We start from the raw sequence: 15,065 nt of genomic DNA on the forward strand, positions 1-15,065 counted from the left end.
TGTGTGAAGATAGTATGTATGAGGTGTGTGAGGCACAATGTACATGGACAATGCACAGTGCATAATGGTGATTATATGAAAAAAATGGAAGGAGATGAGGAATAATGTACAATATAAATGAACAGTAGATATTGTAGATTTAGAAAGTGTGTAATTCCACTTTTGGCTACTACAGAATTTGAAAGACTAAGAGGCAAGATTTGCCCAGAAAAGAAACTTGTCAAAAGTAGAACCTGGTAAAGGCTGTTAGAGTTTGGTTGAGGGAAAAGATTGAGTCCTACCCAGTACTCTGAGGAGACTTAAAGTGAATGAATTGGTGAATGCCCGCACTAGAGCTCTGATTAAAGAGACATACATTTGAAAGAAGGTCAAGCAGATAAGAAGAGAATGAAAAAATAAGGGATGAGACTGACTTTTCAAGAATAGAACAAGCTGTTTGGCTTCTGAGGCAGAGTAAACTTAAGGTCTACCAGAGCCCACTTGCAAGACTTGAGGTTGGAGTATGCTCCCTCATGATGATCACCTGCACAGGAGTGGACGTTGAAGGAATACAACAATGGAGAAACAGATACTTGGACATTTTCCCTCAGTGCTGCCCACCCAGCATACTTAGGTGAGCAGGGAAGGCTGGTTGGCTTGTGAAACAGGGTGTCATGAGGACTCTTGGCTTGTTTACTAGGCCAGATGTGGGGCTCATACTGGAGAAGGAGTAAGTCTAGATCACAGAAGTGTGCACTCATGAGCTTCTTGCTTACATCCATTTGGGCTTCCAGTTAACACCCATTTGAGTCTAGGCACAGAAGGCTAGAGATGATTGTCTAGAACCCAATCAAGCGAATGAGATTACTCATGCTGTGAGCTAAAGTCCACTGCTACAATCTGATGACTTGCTTTGGACTGGACTTTGCAGATGCTTAAATTTGTCAAGATGGACATTCTTCAGCAAAAAGAATATGTTTGTTCTTTGAGGGTACTGGTTTGACAGGGATATGAAAATATTAAATGAACAATCTCACACATGGGCATGAGACACGTGTCTGGCTTATACACTTCCATAAAGGAAGTTAGCAGTAAGTTGATTGAAAGAGGAAAAAATATTTTTATCAGTCTTTAAGTAAACAGTTATTTTAAAAAATGGTTATATTTTAAATAAATGGATTAAAACTTCTGAGAAGAATATGTTGCTGTCAAGCCAGAATAAACTAATAGCTGACTAACCAGTGGGTTTTCAGTTTATGTAAATTGTATGTGAGGAGATTGCTGTCTTTTCTCTCTTCCACAGAACAGCTGGTGGATTCAAACTTCCTACCTTTAGTTGACGGTACAGCTCCTTTATTCACTAGACCACCAGGGCTCCTATAAAGAAGATGGTGTTGTCAGGTGACATCAAATTTGTATGACTCCCAGTCATCCTATGAACAACAGATGTGAACCTCACCCTACACCGCATCATCTTTATCATCCCCAACACACTTGAGACCATTTCTGCAGTCACTGTATCAATGCATCTCATTGAGGATTGTCTTTTCTTTTGTTGACCCTCTACCTATCTAAGTGTGATTTCCTTTGGCAAAGAATAGTATTTCCTAACAACATGAAGATAAGTGTGGAATCACGATTGGCAGGAGACTCATCAATAATCTGTGTTAAGCAGATGATACAATCTTACTTGCTGAAAGTGAGAAGGACTTGTTGCAGAAGATCAAAGAATGAAGTCTTCAGCATGGATTGTGTCTCAATATCAAGAAAACAAAGATTTTTACAACTGGACAAATGGGCCATGTCATGATGGATAGAGGAGATTGAAACTGTCAAGAGCTTCATCTTGCTTGAATTCATAATTAATATCCTTGGTACCAGCAGTCAGGCAACAATGAAACACATTGCAATGGGAAAAATCTGTAGTTAGGGACCTCTCAAATTTTTGAGGAGTAATGATCTCAGTTTGAGGATTATGGTGTGTCTGATTCAGACCATGGTTTTCCTGATTACTGGCTATGCAACTGAGAGCTGAACAATAAATAAGAGTGATGGAAAAAGAATGGATGTCTTTGAGCTGTAGTGTTGGAGAAGAGCACTGAACATCCCATGGATGTCCAAGAGAATTAACAGATACATCTTGGAGAAGTTGCAGCTGGAGTGATTTTTGGAGGCAGGAATGATGAGGCTTCACCTCATATACTTTGGGCATATTACTAGAAGTGGCTAATCCTTGGGGAAGGACATGATATTAGGAAGAGTGGAGGGTTGGAGAAGGAGAAGAATACCCTCAACTAAATAGATTGACAAGGTGACTTTTACAATGGGCTCTGTGTGTCAGAAAGTGTGAGAATAGATCAGGGTTCTTTCATAGATATTTTGTTCACAGGGTCACTATGAATCATACTCAACTTGATGGCACTTAACAATAACAACATGTCCAAAGTATGTGAGCTGAAGCTACACCATCCTTGCCTCTAAGGAGCACCCTGGTCACACTTTCTCCAAAACATATCTGCTCTTTTGGCAGTCTGTGGGATATTCAGTATTCTTCTCCAACACCATAACTCAAGGTTTCCTTTCTTCTTCTGGCATCATTTTCCTTTGTCCAGCTCTCATGTGTATAGCAGATTATAGATTATTATTATTATAGATTATTGGAAAGACTATGGCTTGAATCAGAAATATCTCAGTTTCAAAATGACATCATGGCTCTTCAGCACTTCCGAGAGATCCTTGATAACAGACTTTACTGAAGTTTCAGATGATGCATATCCTGATGTAGACTACGCATCACAGAAAGTTATCATGGATAGATTAAAAGATCTTTAATCAAAATGACCACTAAACATGGCCTGAACTCTCTATCCACTTTAACTACCTACTAAAATTTTCTCTACTTGAATTTCAAAGTCAATAAATACTTTTGCCACAGAACAATCTGAGTGATTTCCCTTTCTGTCTTTCTAGCAGATACAGTTAATATCTTTAAGACTAGCACCGAAATCATTTGTGTAATTCTTCAGCCAAACCACTTTATAATGGTATCGTTAAATCTAACGATCCTTTTCTACTCTCGTAAGTTATAGAATGTCACTAACTTTGCAACTAGCTAATACTTCAGCCAGTGTCGTTTTTCTTCTAAGGGCCTGAGGGATGAAGTTATAAATTTCTCTATCATGAGGAATTGGTTTGCTAACTTGTTAATCAGTTGATACTAGCAGGAAGGAATGTACAGCTCTTCAGTTGTATATTTCTACGAGTTATACCAACACATGACAGAGTATCTGGAATGGTATCACTGTAATTCCGTAACATGATAATTCTAACTCCATTTTGTATCTTCAGGAAAGTTAAAGAGTCCTTTAGTCTATTTCAATAAACAAATGTTAAAAAAAGGTAGCATTGATTCACTGAATGATACTGACATGAGATGAGCCCTGAGAAGTGCTAATGTTTACCTGATACCTGCTCAAAGTTCCTAAAAATTAAAATATTTTTTCTTTTTCCTTACTCAGATTTTTCTTCTGAAAGATACCATCAATTGGTAAAGTATCTCTTATAAATTAGAAATTTAAATGAAAATGCTCTATCTTGACATATTATTTTGTTGAAGTACTAAATTTTCACAAATTATTGCTCATTTATCCATATTTATGATTGTGTAATCCTGATGAATTGTGGGAGAATATTAAAGGTATCATCCAAGAAGAGTGCAAATGTTCATTAAAAAGACAGAAGAGGAAGAAAAGACCAAAATGGATGTCAGAAAAAACTCTGAGTATTGCACTGGACCACAGAGAAGCAAAAGCACAAGGAAGAACTCAAGATACGAAAGAGCTGAACAGAAGATTTCAAAAGGCAGCATAGGATGACAATGAACAATATTACAATAAAATGTCCAAGGAGCTGGAGTCAGAAAATCAAAAGGGCCAAACACGCTCAGCATTTCTTAAGCTCAAGGAACTGAAGAACAAATTCAAACCTTGGTTGCTATAATCAAGAATGCTTTAGACAAAATACTATATGATCCAGAAGTATTAAAAGAAGATGGAAAGAATATACTGAGTCATTGTATCAAAAGGAATTGGCAGACACAGAATTTAATGAAACAACGTAGGAGCAAGAGCCTATGGGGATGAAGGAAGAAGTTCAACCTACTTCGAAGGAAATAGCAAAAATTAAGGCCCCAGGAACAGATGGTATACCAATTGACATATTTCAGCTAACAGATGCTGCCCCGGATGTGCTCACCAAGTTGTGCCACGAAATCTGGAGAACAACCACTTGGCCAACTGACTGGAAGAGATCTATATTTGTTCCGATTCCAAAGAAAGGTGACCCAACAGAGTGTAGAAACTATAGAACAATATCATTGATTTCACATACAAGCAAGATTCTGCTAAAGATTATCCACAAATGACTGTAACAGCACATCAGCAGAGAACTGTCAGAAGTCTAGGCTGGATTTAGAAGGGGTCGTGGTATGGGGGATATTTTAGGTAATGTTAGATGGATCTTGGATGAAAGCAGGGAGTACCAGGGAAATTTCTATCTTGTGCTTTATTGATTATGCAAAGGCATTTGACTGTGTGGCCCATAGCAAACTGAGAAGAATGGGAATGCCAGAACACTTGTTCGTTCTAATGTGAAACCTATACTTGAACCAAGAGGCAGGTGTCAGAACAGAGCAAGGAAACACTGTATGGTTCAAAATTGGGAAGGGCGTACACCGGGGATGTGTCCTGTCTCCATACCTTTTCAACGTGTGTGCAGAACAGATCATCCAGGAGCCTGGGCTTTATGAGGAGAAATGCAGCATCAGGATTGGTGGAAGATCTATTAACAATCTGCATTATGCAGATGACACAACTCTGCTTGCTGAAACTGAGGAGGACCTGAAATGCTTGCTTCAGAGGGTCAAGGATAGCAGGCTTCAATATGGATTGAGGCTCAATGTCAAGAAGACAAAGATTCTCACCACTGGACCAATTGGCAGCATCAGGATGGAGGGCGAAGAGATTGAGATTGTTCAAAGCTTTAGTCTGCTTGGCTCCACAATCAACATTCTTGGCACCAGCAGCCAGGAAATCAAAAAACGTATTGTGATGGGAAAGTCTGCTGTTAGGAACCTCTCTAAAGTACTCAAGAGCAATAATATCTCTCTGGAGACTACTGTGTGTCTAATACAGGCCATGGTCTTTGCAACCACTTGTTATGCATCAGAGAGTTGGACAATGACTAGGGAGGATAGAAGGAGAATTGATGCCTACGAGCTTTGGTGTTGGAGAAGAGTATTGAGGGTACCATGGACTGATAAGAAAACAAAGAGCTTCAACCCAGAAAGGGTAAACAGGGCTGCTCTTTGGAGGCAAGGATTCTGGGGCTTTGTCTGAAATACTTTGGTAATGCTGTAAGGAGAGACTGGTCCTTGGAGAAGGACATCATGCGTGGGAGGGTGGAGGGCAGGCGGAGGAGGGGAAGGCCCTCTAAGAGGTGGATTGATTTGGTGACTGGGGTAATTGGGATGAGTGTGTCAGAGACAATGAGATTGGCACAGGACAGAACAGAGTTTAGGGCTGTTGTACATAGGGTTGCTATGAGTTGCAAGTGACTCGACGACACATAACAACAAACAACATACCTGTTATGTGTTTTTTAATTTAAAAAAGATTTTAAGTAGTTTAGTAAAAAGAAGATGGATGTCTGTATTATGGTCTGGCAAACTATTGGTCTAAAGATAGTTTTACATTAGAGTTGAAGATGAGACTATCAAGGCTTTTCTGTCTTAATTGCACATGCAGATAATCTTCTCTTCAATGTTCCAGATAGTAATATGATTTCTAGGATTGAGGTAAGTTTCTGGCTTTGTTATGAATGATGATATTGAATTTATCCATTGTTTTCTTTTCAGAAATTGTTGATTTGGTGACTCTTTTCTGACAAGGTCTTCAAGTATGGCAGCGGTGGTGGTGATGTTATTGAGATAACTCAGATTCATCATGAGTCATCATAGTAGATGAAGAAAAGATTTAAGTTGTCACCAATTTTCTTTCACTTGGATCTATAATCAACACTCATGGTAATCGCAGTCAAGACATTAAAAGATATATTGCACTAGGAAAATATGCTGTCAAGGACAGCTTCAAAGTGCCAGAGAGCCAAAATGTCAGTTTAAAGACTATGGTGTAGCCTATCCAACTCACAGTATTTTCATTTGCTTCATATGTTCTGTAAGTTTTACAGCGTATAAGGACTGAAGAAGAATCAAAGCTTTTGAATTGTGATGCTTATGAAGAGTATTAAGTATTCCATTAATTACCAAAAAAGCAAACAAATTCATTTTTGGGGAATGGTAACCAGAGGTAACCTAGAGGTAAGGATGTGAAATTATATCTCATATACTTTGGATGTATTATCTGGAGGGGCCTTGGGAAAAGATATAAAGTTGAGAAAAGCAGAAGGTCAGAGAAAGGTAAAAAGACTCTCCTACCCTACAGCATGTATTTTGTACACCAGAAGAAAGATGGTTATTCTTCAAGACATTTTTTAAAGATCAAAATTTAGTCCTGATGAAAAGTATTGTGCAACAATGAATGAATATTTTTAAAATAGCTGAACTAGGGAGGGTAGTGGAGGGAGATGGAGTAAAGTGTACAATAATGAAAGAATGGAAATCTAATTTCTCTGTAAACATTCATTAAAATCACAATTAAAATTTTATTTGAAAAAGTACTAAATGTGTTTTCTTTAACAAACAAATCCATTATTTAAAATACTCTTGTAAAGTTTCATTTTTACAGTTCAAAATGAACTTTAAATTCAGTTACTGGAAGTTCACCTTTAACATTTTCCATGTGGGAGACCTGGGTATGATTTCTAGAAAATGTACTTCAAGTGTTGAGGCTTAGGTATTGTTGTGATGCTGATTAGGCTTCAGTGGGGCTTTGATGGCAGAATAAAAAGGAAATCTTGATGACCTACATTTAAAAAGTAACCAGTAAAAATCTAAGGATTAAGGATTACAATGTTTGCTCATTGGCAATTGCTTGTGAGGATAGTGTAGGATTGTGCAGTATTAAGATTGTTATGCATAGGGTCCATTTGAGTTGAGGCTGACTGATGGCAGCTAGCAAGGAAAACAGCAGGTATTCCTTTCTTCCTTACCCCCTCCATTTTCACTCCCTTCCTTTCTTCATTCACTCCCTCCTTCCTTCCTCCCTCCTTCCATTCCTCTTTTCCTTCCTTCCTTCCTTCCTTCCTTATTTTTCTTTATCCTCCTCCTTTCTCTTCCTCACTTTTCTCTCATCTCTCTTCCCTTCTTTTCTTTTTGTCTTTCCTTTTAAACTAAAGAATAAACTTGAAAGTTAATCTTAAAATCAAATGTAGTTCAAAGAAGAAAATGTGGTTCAAGGAGCAAAGGGCATTACAAGAGTTAATTCAGTATATACTAGGGGTGAAATGTAATTCAATATCTTTTGTTCTAAGTTGTGATGTTGTTATTTGTTGTTATGTGTTGTCAAGGCACTTGGGATTCATAGTGATCCTATATACGACAGTCCTGAAATCTGCTCTAGCCTGTGCCAACTTTACTGTCTTCTGACACATTTACCATCAATCCATTTCATTGAGGGTCTCTCTCTCTTTCTCCATCCCTCTACCTTCCAAGCATGATGTCCCTCTCCAAGGACTGGTCCTTCTTTGCAACATGCTCAAAGTACCTCAGATGAAGCCTCAGAATACTTGCCTCTGAGGAGCAGGCTGACTTCACCATCTCTAGGAAGAAACTGTTATCCTGGCAGTCCATGGTATATTCAACACTTTTCTCCAGCACCACAGCTCAAAGGCATCAATTCTCTCTATCATCTCTAGTCATTGTCCAGCTTTCTGACACATAGCTAACAATCACGAAGACTATGGCCTGGATCAGGCTCACCTTAGTCTCCAGGCTGATGTGATTGCTCTTAAGTACTCTGCAAATGTCCCTGACAGCCAACTTTTCCCAATGCAATTTGTCTCTTGTTTTCCTGGCTACTGGAACCAAGAGTGTTGATTGTGGAGTCAAGCAAACTAAAGCTGTTAATAATCTCAATCTCTTTAGCATCTGTCATAATCAGAACATGCTTTCATATGTTCTCATCATTAATAAAATAATAACCCTGAACTATGTCGTTAGAAACATCAGTTAATTCATTTCCTCATCCAGATGACACAGAAGATTTTTTTTAGATTACTATTTTCAAACTTGTTTTTAAAGATAACCTACTGCAAAATTGTTAGCTTTAAATTTTCAATACTCTGGTGTGGTGAACTTGTGGTGACATTTAGTGGCTCATACCTTCCTTGAAAATTGTGTTGTTTGGGATGTGAATTAGAGAAAAGAAGAAAAATGAGGTTTGTTTGTGACTTATTTTACTTGGTAAACAGATTTTTTTTAATGAAAACTATTTCTTAAAAATAGGTATCTTTGTCTTACCCTGTTTTTGTATGCTATATTTCTGCCTATATATTAAAATAGATCTGTTTACAAATACCTATCTAATGTATCTATTTAATCTATCTATCTAATCTATTTATATCAACAACCTGCATTATGCAGATGACACAACTCTGCTTGCTGAAACTGAGGAGGTCTTAAAGCACTTGCTGCAGAAGTTCAAAGACTTCTCCTTCAATATAGATTGAAGGTAAACATCAAGAAAACAAAGATTCTCACTACTGGGCCAACTGGCAACATCATTATGAAAGATGAAGAGTTTGAGATTGTTAACAGTTTTAGTGTGCATGGACAATGACTAGGGAAGATAGAAAGAGAATTGATGCCTTTGAGATGTGGTGATGGAGAAGAGTGGTAAATATATGGACTGCTAGGAGAACAAACAGATTTATTCTGGAGAGGGTGAAATAAACCTGGCTTCTCCGTGGAGGCAGGGATTCTGAAGCTTCATCTGACATTCTTTGGGCATGCTGCAAGAAGGGACCAGCCCTTGGAGAGGAACATCATGTTTGGTAGGGTAGAGGGACAGTGCAAAAGAGGAAGACCCTTCATGAGATGGATCGATTCAATGATTGGGACAATGGGAGTAGGTGTGTCTTCAATAGTGAAGTTGGCACAGAATAGAGCAGGGTTTAGGGCTCTTGTACATAGGGTTACTATGAGTTGCAAGAAACTCGACTGCACATAAAAACAACATTTATTTTCAGCTTCCAAATATATATGTATGGAAGATTGCCCATCCTTCTCGCTGAGAATAGCTGGTGGCTTCTAATAGCATGTCTTTGAGATTCAGCGAGTTTCTTGCCTCTAGGCTACACTTGCTTTAAAGGATAGATTTATTATCAACTCTGTGAACTTGCTTATCTTCTCTTAAATTATTCATGTATTTAAAAGCTAGGGAAAAATAATTGATGTTGGGTCAGAATGATTAATAATCCCTAATTTGTTAACAAGATGCAATGATTTTGTCTGTCTTTGCCCATGGATAGAGTTATAAAATAGAATATGGCAAAACTCAGTAACCATTTGTCTCTGTTGTCATAAGAATTTTTCTATCCGAAGGGAAGATTAAACTTTTTTTCTTGACTCTCTGAAGTGTGAGGTGTTTACTAATATTTTGTAGAGTAAATAATAACATGCCATTTTGTCAAGTAAGTGATAAACACTATATACATACATTTTATTTACAAAGAAGTTGGTGTTTAAAAGCAAAATAGTAAGAATTCCTTTTTATAGCTTATTCTTTGAAAATATTAATTATGGCTCCTAGCAGTGTTTTCAGTTATTCCTCCATAAGACAAAGTGTATCTTCTACAGTGAAGATAAGAATTTATTTGAATAATAGTCCCCTTGAATCACCTCTTCTTAAACTAGACTTAACAAATAATTTGTTAAATTCTTAGTAGTTGACAGAATGGTTTCTCCTGACAATAAATGATATCTTAGATATTGCTCAAACTCTCTTTCTCAAGGCAACACTAAGAAAAATGTGTTTTTCAAACTTCTTAACATATAAAATAACTTGGAAATATTTAATTAATAATATTACAGTTTATAATGACTAGTACTCAACCAGAACCAACTCACAGCTGACCCTCCAGCTGGATTTCTGAGGCTGTAAATCACATAGAGGGAGATTGTTCATCTTTCTCCAGCAGATCAGGTGAAACATTCCAACTGCCGGTCTTTGACCCAGCAGAGCAATTTCTTATCCATCAGATCAAGTATAATCATGTTTAAATGTTTTCGTATATCTGAAATTACATTATATTGTTGTTGTTATGTCTCATCATTGTTATTGTTATGGACCATCACTGGGAGCTCTGATGGCAGAATGGTAAGGAGTTCCTCTGTCAGCACACATTTAAAATCCACCAGCTACTCCATAGGAGAAAGATTGGCAGTCTCCTCCACACAATTTAGTGCTGCTGAAAACCCACTCAAGTGTCAACTGTAGATTGGTTCAGACTAAACTGCACACAACTATATATCTTACTAGTAAATTCTGAGGGTACTCTCGTGGCCTAGTGGCAAGAAGCTGCTCTGCAATCAGAAGGTTTGAGATTCTAATCCACCAGATGCCCTACTGGAGAAGGAAGGGTAATCTCCTGTGCCAGCTGGATCAGATTCAACAGTACACAACACACAAGAAAAACACACACAAAGAAACCCAAGTACATTCTAAAAAAAATTAAAAAAAATCAGAAGACATTATCTTTAGGTGTAGAGAGAAATTTACTATTTAGAGTGTTCTTAGGAAAATTGTAGCAGCTGACAATATGTCTGTGTAATATGAATGTGATTAGTGTGGGGACGGCTGTATCTCAACTCCACTAACTCCACAAGGGATACTGTCCAAATCTAGAATATCCGCAATACAAAATCAGTTCTCATGAAGTCAGACATGTTTCCTACACCAACTTCTACAAATTCCCTCATTCCAACACCAATTGTACTAGATTGAATGATCTATTAAGCATTAAAAGGAGCTGAAAGGAATACACAGGTCACTGTACCAAAAAGAATTGGTGAAAACAAACAAAAAAAACACCAAAAAGAATATGGTTAAAGTCAAATACAGTGTCCTAGGAAAGCTATTTTGAACAATAGACCCATTACATCACAATTTCTAATTATAACATTTAAAACTAGGCCAATTACAAATTTATACTAAATAACTCAAGAGAAATGGAATAAATAAAGGTTTACTGAAGAGTCCTGGTGGTGCAGTGATTAAGTGTTTGACTGCTATCTAAAACATTGGCAGTTCTAATCCTCCTGACTTATTTATTGGTTTATAGCCTTGGAAACTCTTTTGGGCAGTTCTTCTCTGTCCTATGGAGTGGTTACAAATTGTAATCTGCTTGTCAGAAATAAATGTAGTATTCTGGATACTGAGTTTATATGATAATCTTTTATATATGTGGTACCAGGTTTTTTAAATGCTGAACTATTTACCCAAGAGTTCCTGGTCCAAAACAACTCAGCGCATCTTACTCTCAGAGGTAAGGACAGGCAATCTGCTTCTTAAAGCCTTGACCATTCCATGAACAGTTCTATTTCTGATACTTAGGGTCATTATGAATCATATCTGATGGCTATCAGGAAAAACAACACATAGATATTAAAAAAGAAATCTTTTTTTCCTGTTATATTTGCATCTTTTCAACAAAGGTGACTCCTTATGAAAAAGGAAAATATGTACCAGCTGATGCAATATATGTTCCCTATAATATTTTTTAATGCTTAATCTATTTTTCTAAACTTTTTGGCATCTTTAAATTTTATACTGATTTCTTTACAAAGTTCAAATACATTGTTTTTTCACACAAGATCTTTCCAACTTCCTTCACCCACACTCATATCAAAATGTGCTACCCTATGCTTAACCGCCTCCCTCCCAGCCAATTCTTATCCATCTCCTTCCAACATCCCCAGGATCCTCATACTCATTCTACAATAATGATTTTGTACAGTATTTGACTTTATGGGACTGAGTTAGTTCACTCAGAATAATGCTCTCCCGTCTCTCCCAAGCTAGTTAGTAATTTACAGAATCATTGCTCCTGCGTGCTGTGTGGTATTCCATTGTGTGAATATACCACATCTTCTCAATCCATTCATTTGTGGTTGGACATCTCTGCTGTTTCCATGTTCTCACAATAGTAAATAACACTGCTATGAACATTGGTGTACAAGTCTCCATTTGAGCCTCAGTTCTAATTTTCTTGGGATATATTTGAAGCAATGAAAATAGTTGGGTCACATGGAATTTCTATGTTCCGTCTTTTTGAGAAAGCACCAAACTACCTTCCAGAGTGGTTGTACCATTGTACAATCCCACCAGCAATAAGATAAGTATAAGAGTTTCTGTCTTGCCACATCTTCTCCGAACTTATTACTTGCTGTCCTGTTAAACTTTGCCATTATTACTGGAGTGAGATGGTATCTCATTGTGGTTTTTATCTGCATCTCTCTTCTTGCCAGTGATTTGGAGCATATGTTCATGTGTTTGTTGGTCATTTGAATATCTTCCTCTGTGAAAATTCTTTTCATATCTTTTGTCCATTTTGCAATTGGGTTATCAGTCTTTTTCTTGGGGAGGCCCAGGAACATTTTGTAAACTTTGAGACTTTTTAAAAGTTTTTTTTCATTTTTATTAATTTTATTCATTCACTAAAGTACATTTCCCCTCCTCCTCTTCCCTTTTCTCTCCCCTCTTTTTAATACACTTCTTGTTCCAGAATGTTATCATAGATAGAATGCCTAATCATACATTCCTTTCAGTCTTTTCCTTTATCTGTTTCAATGCAGTGTTTATTATCCATTCATTCTTTTCCTAATATTCCATCGCTGTGTCATTTTGTAACAGCAATGTTACGCAGTGTTTGCTCTTTTTTTCTAGTTTTTATTTTATTTTTCTACTAGTTTATTTGATTTTGCTAATACGAAACCTATACTTGGACCAAGAGGCAGTCGTCATAAGCGAGCAAGGAGACATTACATGGTTCAAAATCAAGAAGGGGGTCCATCAGGGATGTATCTTGTCTCCATACCTTTTCAATATGTATGCAGAACAGATCATCCGAGACGCCAGGCTGTTCCAGGAGGAATGTGTCATCAGGATTGGTGGAAGAATCGTCAACAACCTGCGTTATGCGGGTGATACAACCCTGCTTGCTGAAACTGAGGAGGAATTGAAGCATTTGCTGCAGAAGGTCAAGGATTGTACCCTCCTATATGGATTGAGGCTCAACGTCAGGAAAACAAAGATTCTCACCACTGGGACAATTGGCAACATCAGTATGGATGGTGAAGAGATTGAGATAGTTAACAGTTTTAGTTTACTTGGTTCCACAGTCAACACTCTCGGTAACTAGGAAATCAGGAGCTAGGAAATCAGGAGACGAATTGCATTGTGAAAGTCAGCTGTAAGGGACCTCTCAAGAAGAGCAATGACATCAGGCTAGAGACTAAGGTGGACCTGATCTGGACTATAGTCTTCACAATTACGTGCTATGCATTGGAAAGCTGTACAGTGACTAGGGATGATAGAAATAGAATTAATGCTTTTGGGCTGTGGTGCTGGAGAAGAGTGTTGAGTATACCATGGACTGCTAGGAGAACAAACAGGTTTGTCCTGGAGAGGGTGAAGCCAGAATGCTCCTTGGAGTCAAGGATTCTGAAGCTTCAACTGACATAATTTGGGCATGTTGCAAGGAGGCACGTGTCCTTGAAGAGAGACATCATGTTTGGGAGAGTGGAGAGGAAGACCCTCGATGAGATGGATAGATTCTGTGAGTGGAATGGTGAGAATGAGTGTGTTTGAGACGGCGAGGTCGGCACAGGATAGAACAGCGTTTAGGGCTCTTGAACAGAGGGTCGCTATGAATCGCAAGCAATGGCAGATAACAACAACAACAACTATTTTATTGTATTCGAGTTTCATTATGAGACTATTGTCTGAAATTATATTGCCAAATGGGTTTTTTCCCCCCAATCAGTAGGTTTTCATTACACCCAGTTGGAAAAAAATGTTTCTGATGCCCACAAAGATTTAATCTTTAGAAGGTTCCATTCATCAATTTTATCCTCTTAAGATTATGCATTCATTTCTGGCTGTATTGGTAATCTCTTTATATTGTAGACTAGGCCTTCTAAGGTTGATCCCAGTTTGTCTTTTATGAACTTTATAGTTTTGCACTTTACTCTCAGGTCTCTGATTCAACTTGAGTTGATTTTTTTTAATTTTTTAAAATTATTTTATTATATTTTGTGTGAATGTACCGTCAAATCAGATCTGACTGGTACAGGAGAAGATTGTCCCTCTTTCCCCGGCAGAGCATCTGGTGAATTTGAACCGTGTGCCTCTGGGATTGTAGTTGCAGCTCCTTGCCACTAGGCCACTAGAGCTCCCCGAGTTGATTTTTATGTATGATGTGTGATGGGGATCCTATTTCTGTTTTCTGAAGGTAGTGGTCCAGTTTTGCCAGCACCATTTGTTGAAGAGATTAGTTTTTATTTCCTTGTTGAATATCAGTAATAAAGAGTCTATTATAAACATCTATTGTACACAATGTGAAGTGAATTTATTCTTACCAAACCACAGCCAAAGTCACAGCTGTTGAGCTGATTCTGGCTCATAGTGACCTGCCATTGGGTTTTCAAAGCTATAAATCTTTAAGGGAGGAGATTTTGCAACTTTCCTACAGAAGCTGGTACATTCAAACTGTAGTAACCTTTTAGTTAACAGCCTGACGTATTAGATACTACAGCATTAGTGCTCTTTTGTTTCTGATTATACTCTATAAGGTTTCTAAACTTTTAATTGTAAGATAACGGAATGCAAATGTTTGACTAAGCTTCTTTAGGAAAGTTGAATTAAATTCAAATGCTACTGAGAGAGATTAATTATGTCTCTTTACTTACATACTAACACTGGTTATAATTCATTTAAGGATTTTCTAACTAATATAAATTATATCTACATGTTTAAAATTTATGGTTTATCTGCATATGTAAATTGTTCTTTTATGGCACTTACCTATTTATATCTTTATATCCTGAGCATTTTATTCCTTGCTGACTT

The sequence above is a fragment of the Elephantulus edwardii genome, unplaced genomic scaffold (genome assembly GCF_000299155.1).
Source record: "Elephantulus edwardii isolate Elephantulus edwardi_28Jun2011 unplaced genomic scaffold, EleEdw1.0 scaffold00012, whole genome shotgun sequence".
Lineage (NCBI taxonomy): Eukaryota > Metazoa > Chordata > Mammalia > Macroscelidea > Macroscelididae > Elephantulus > Elephantulus edwardii.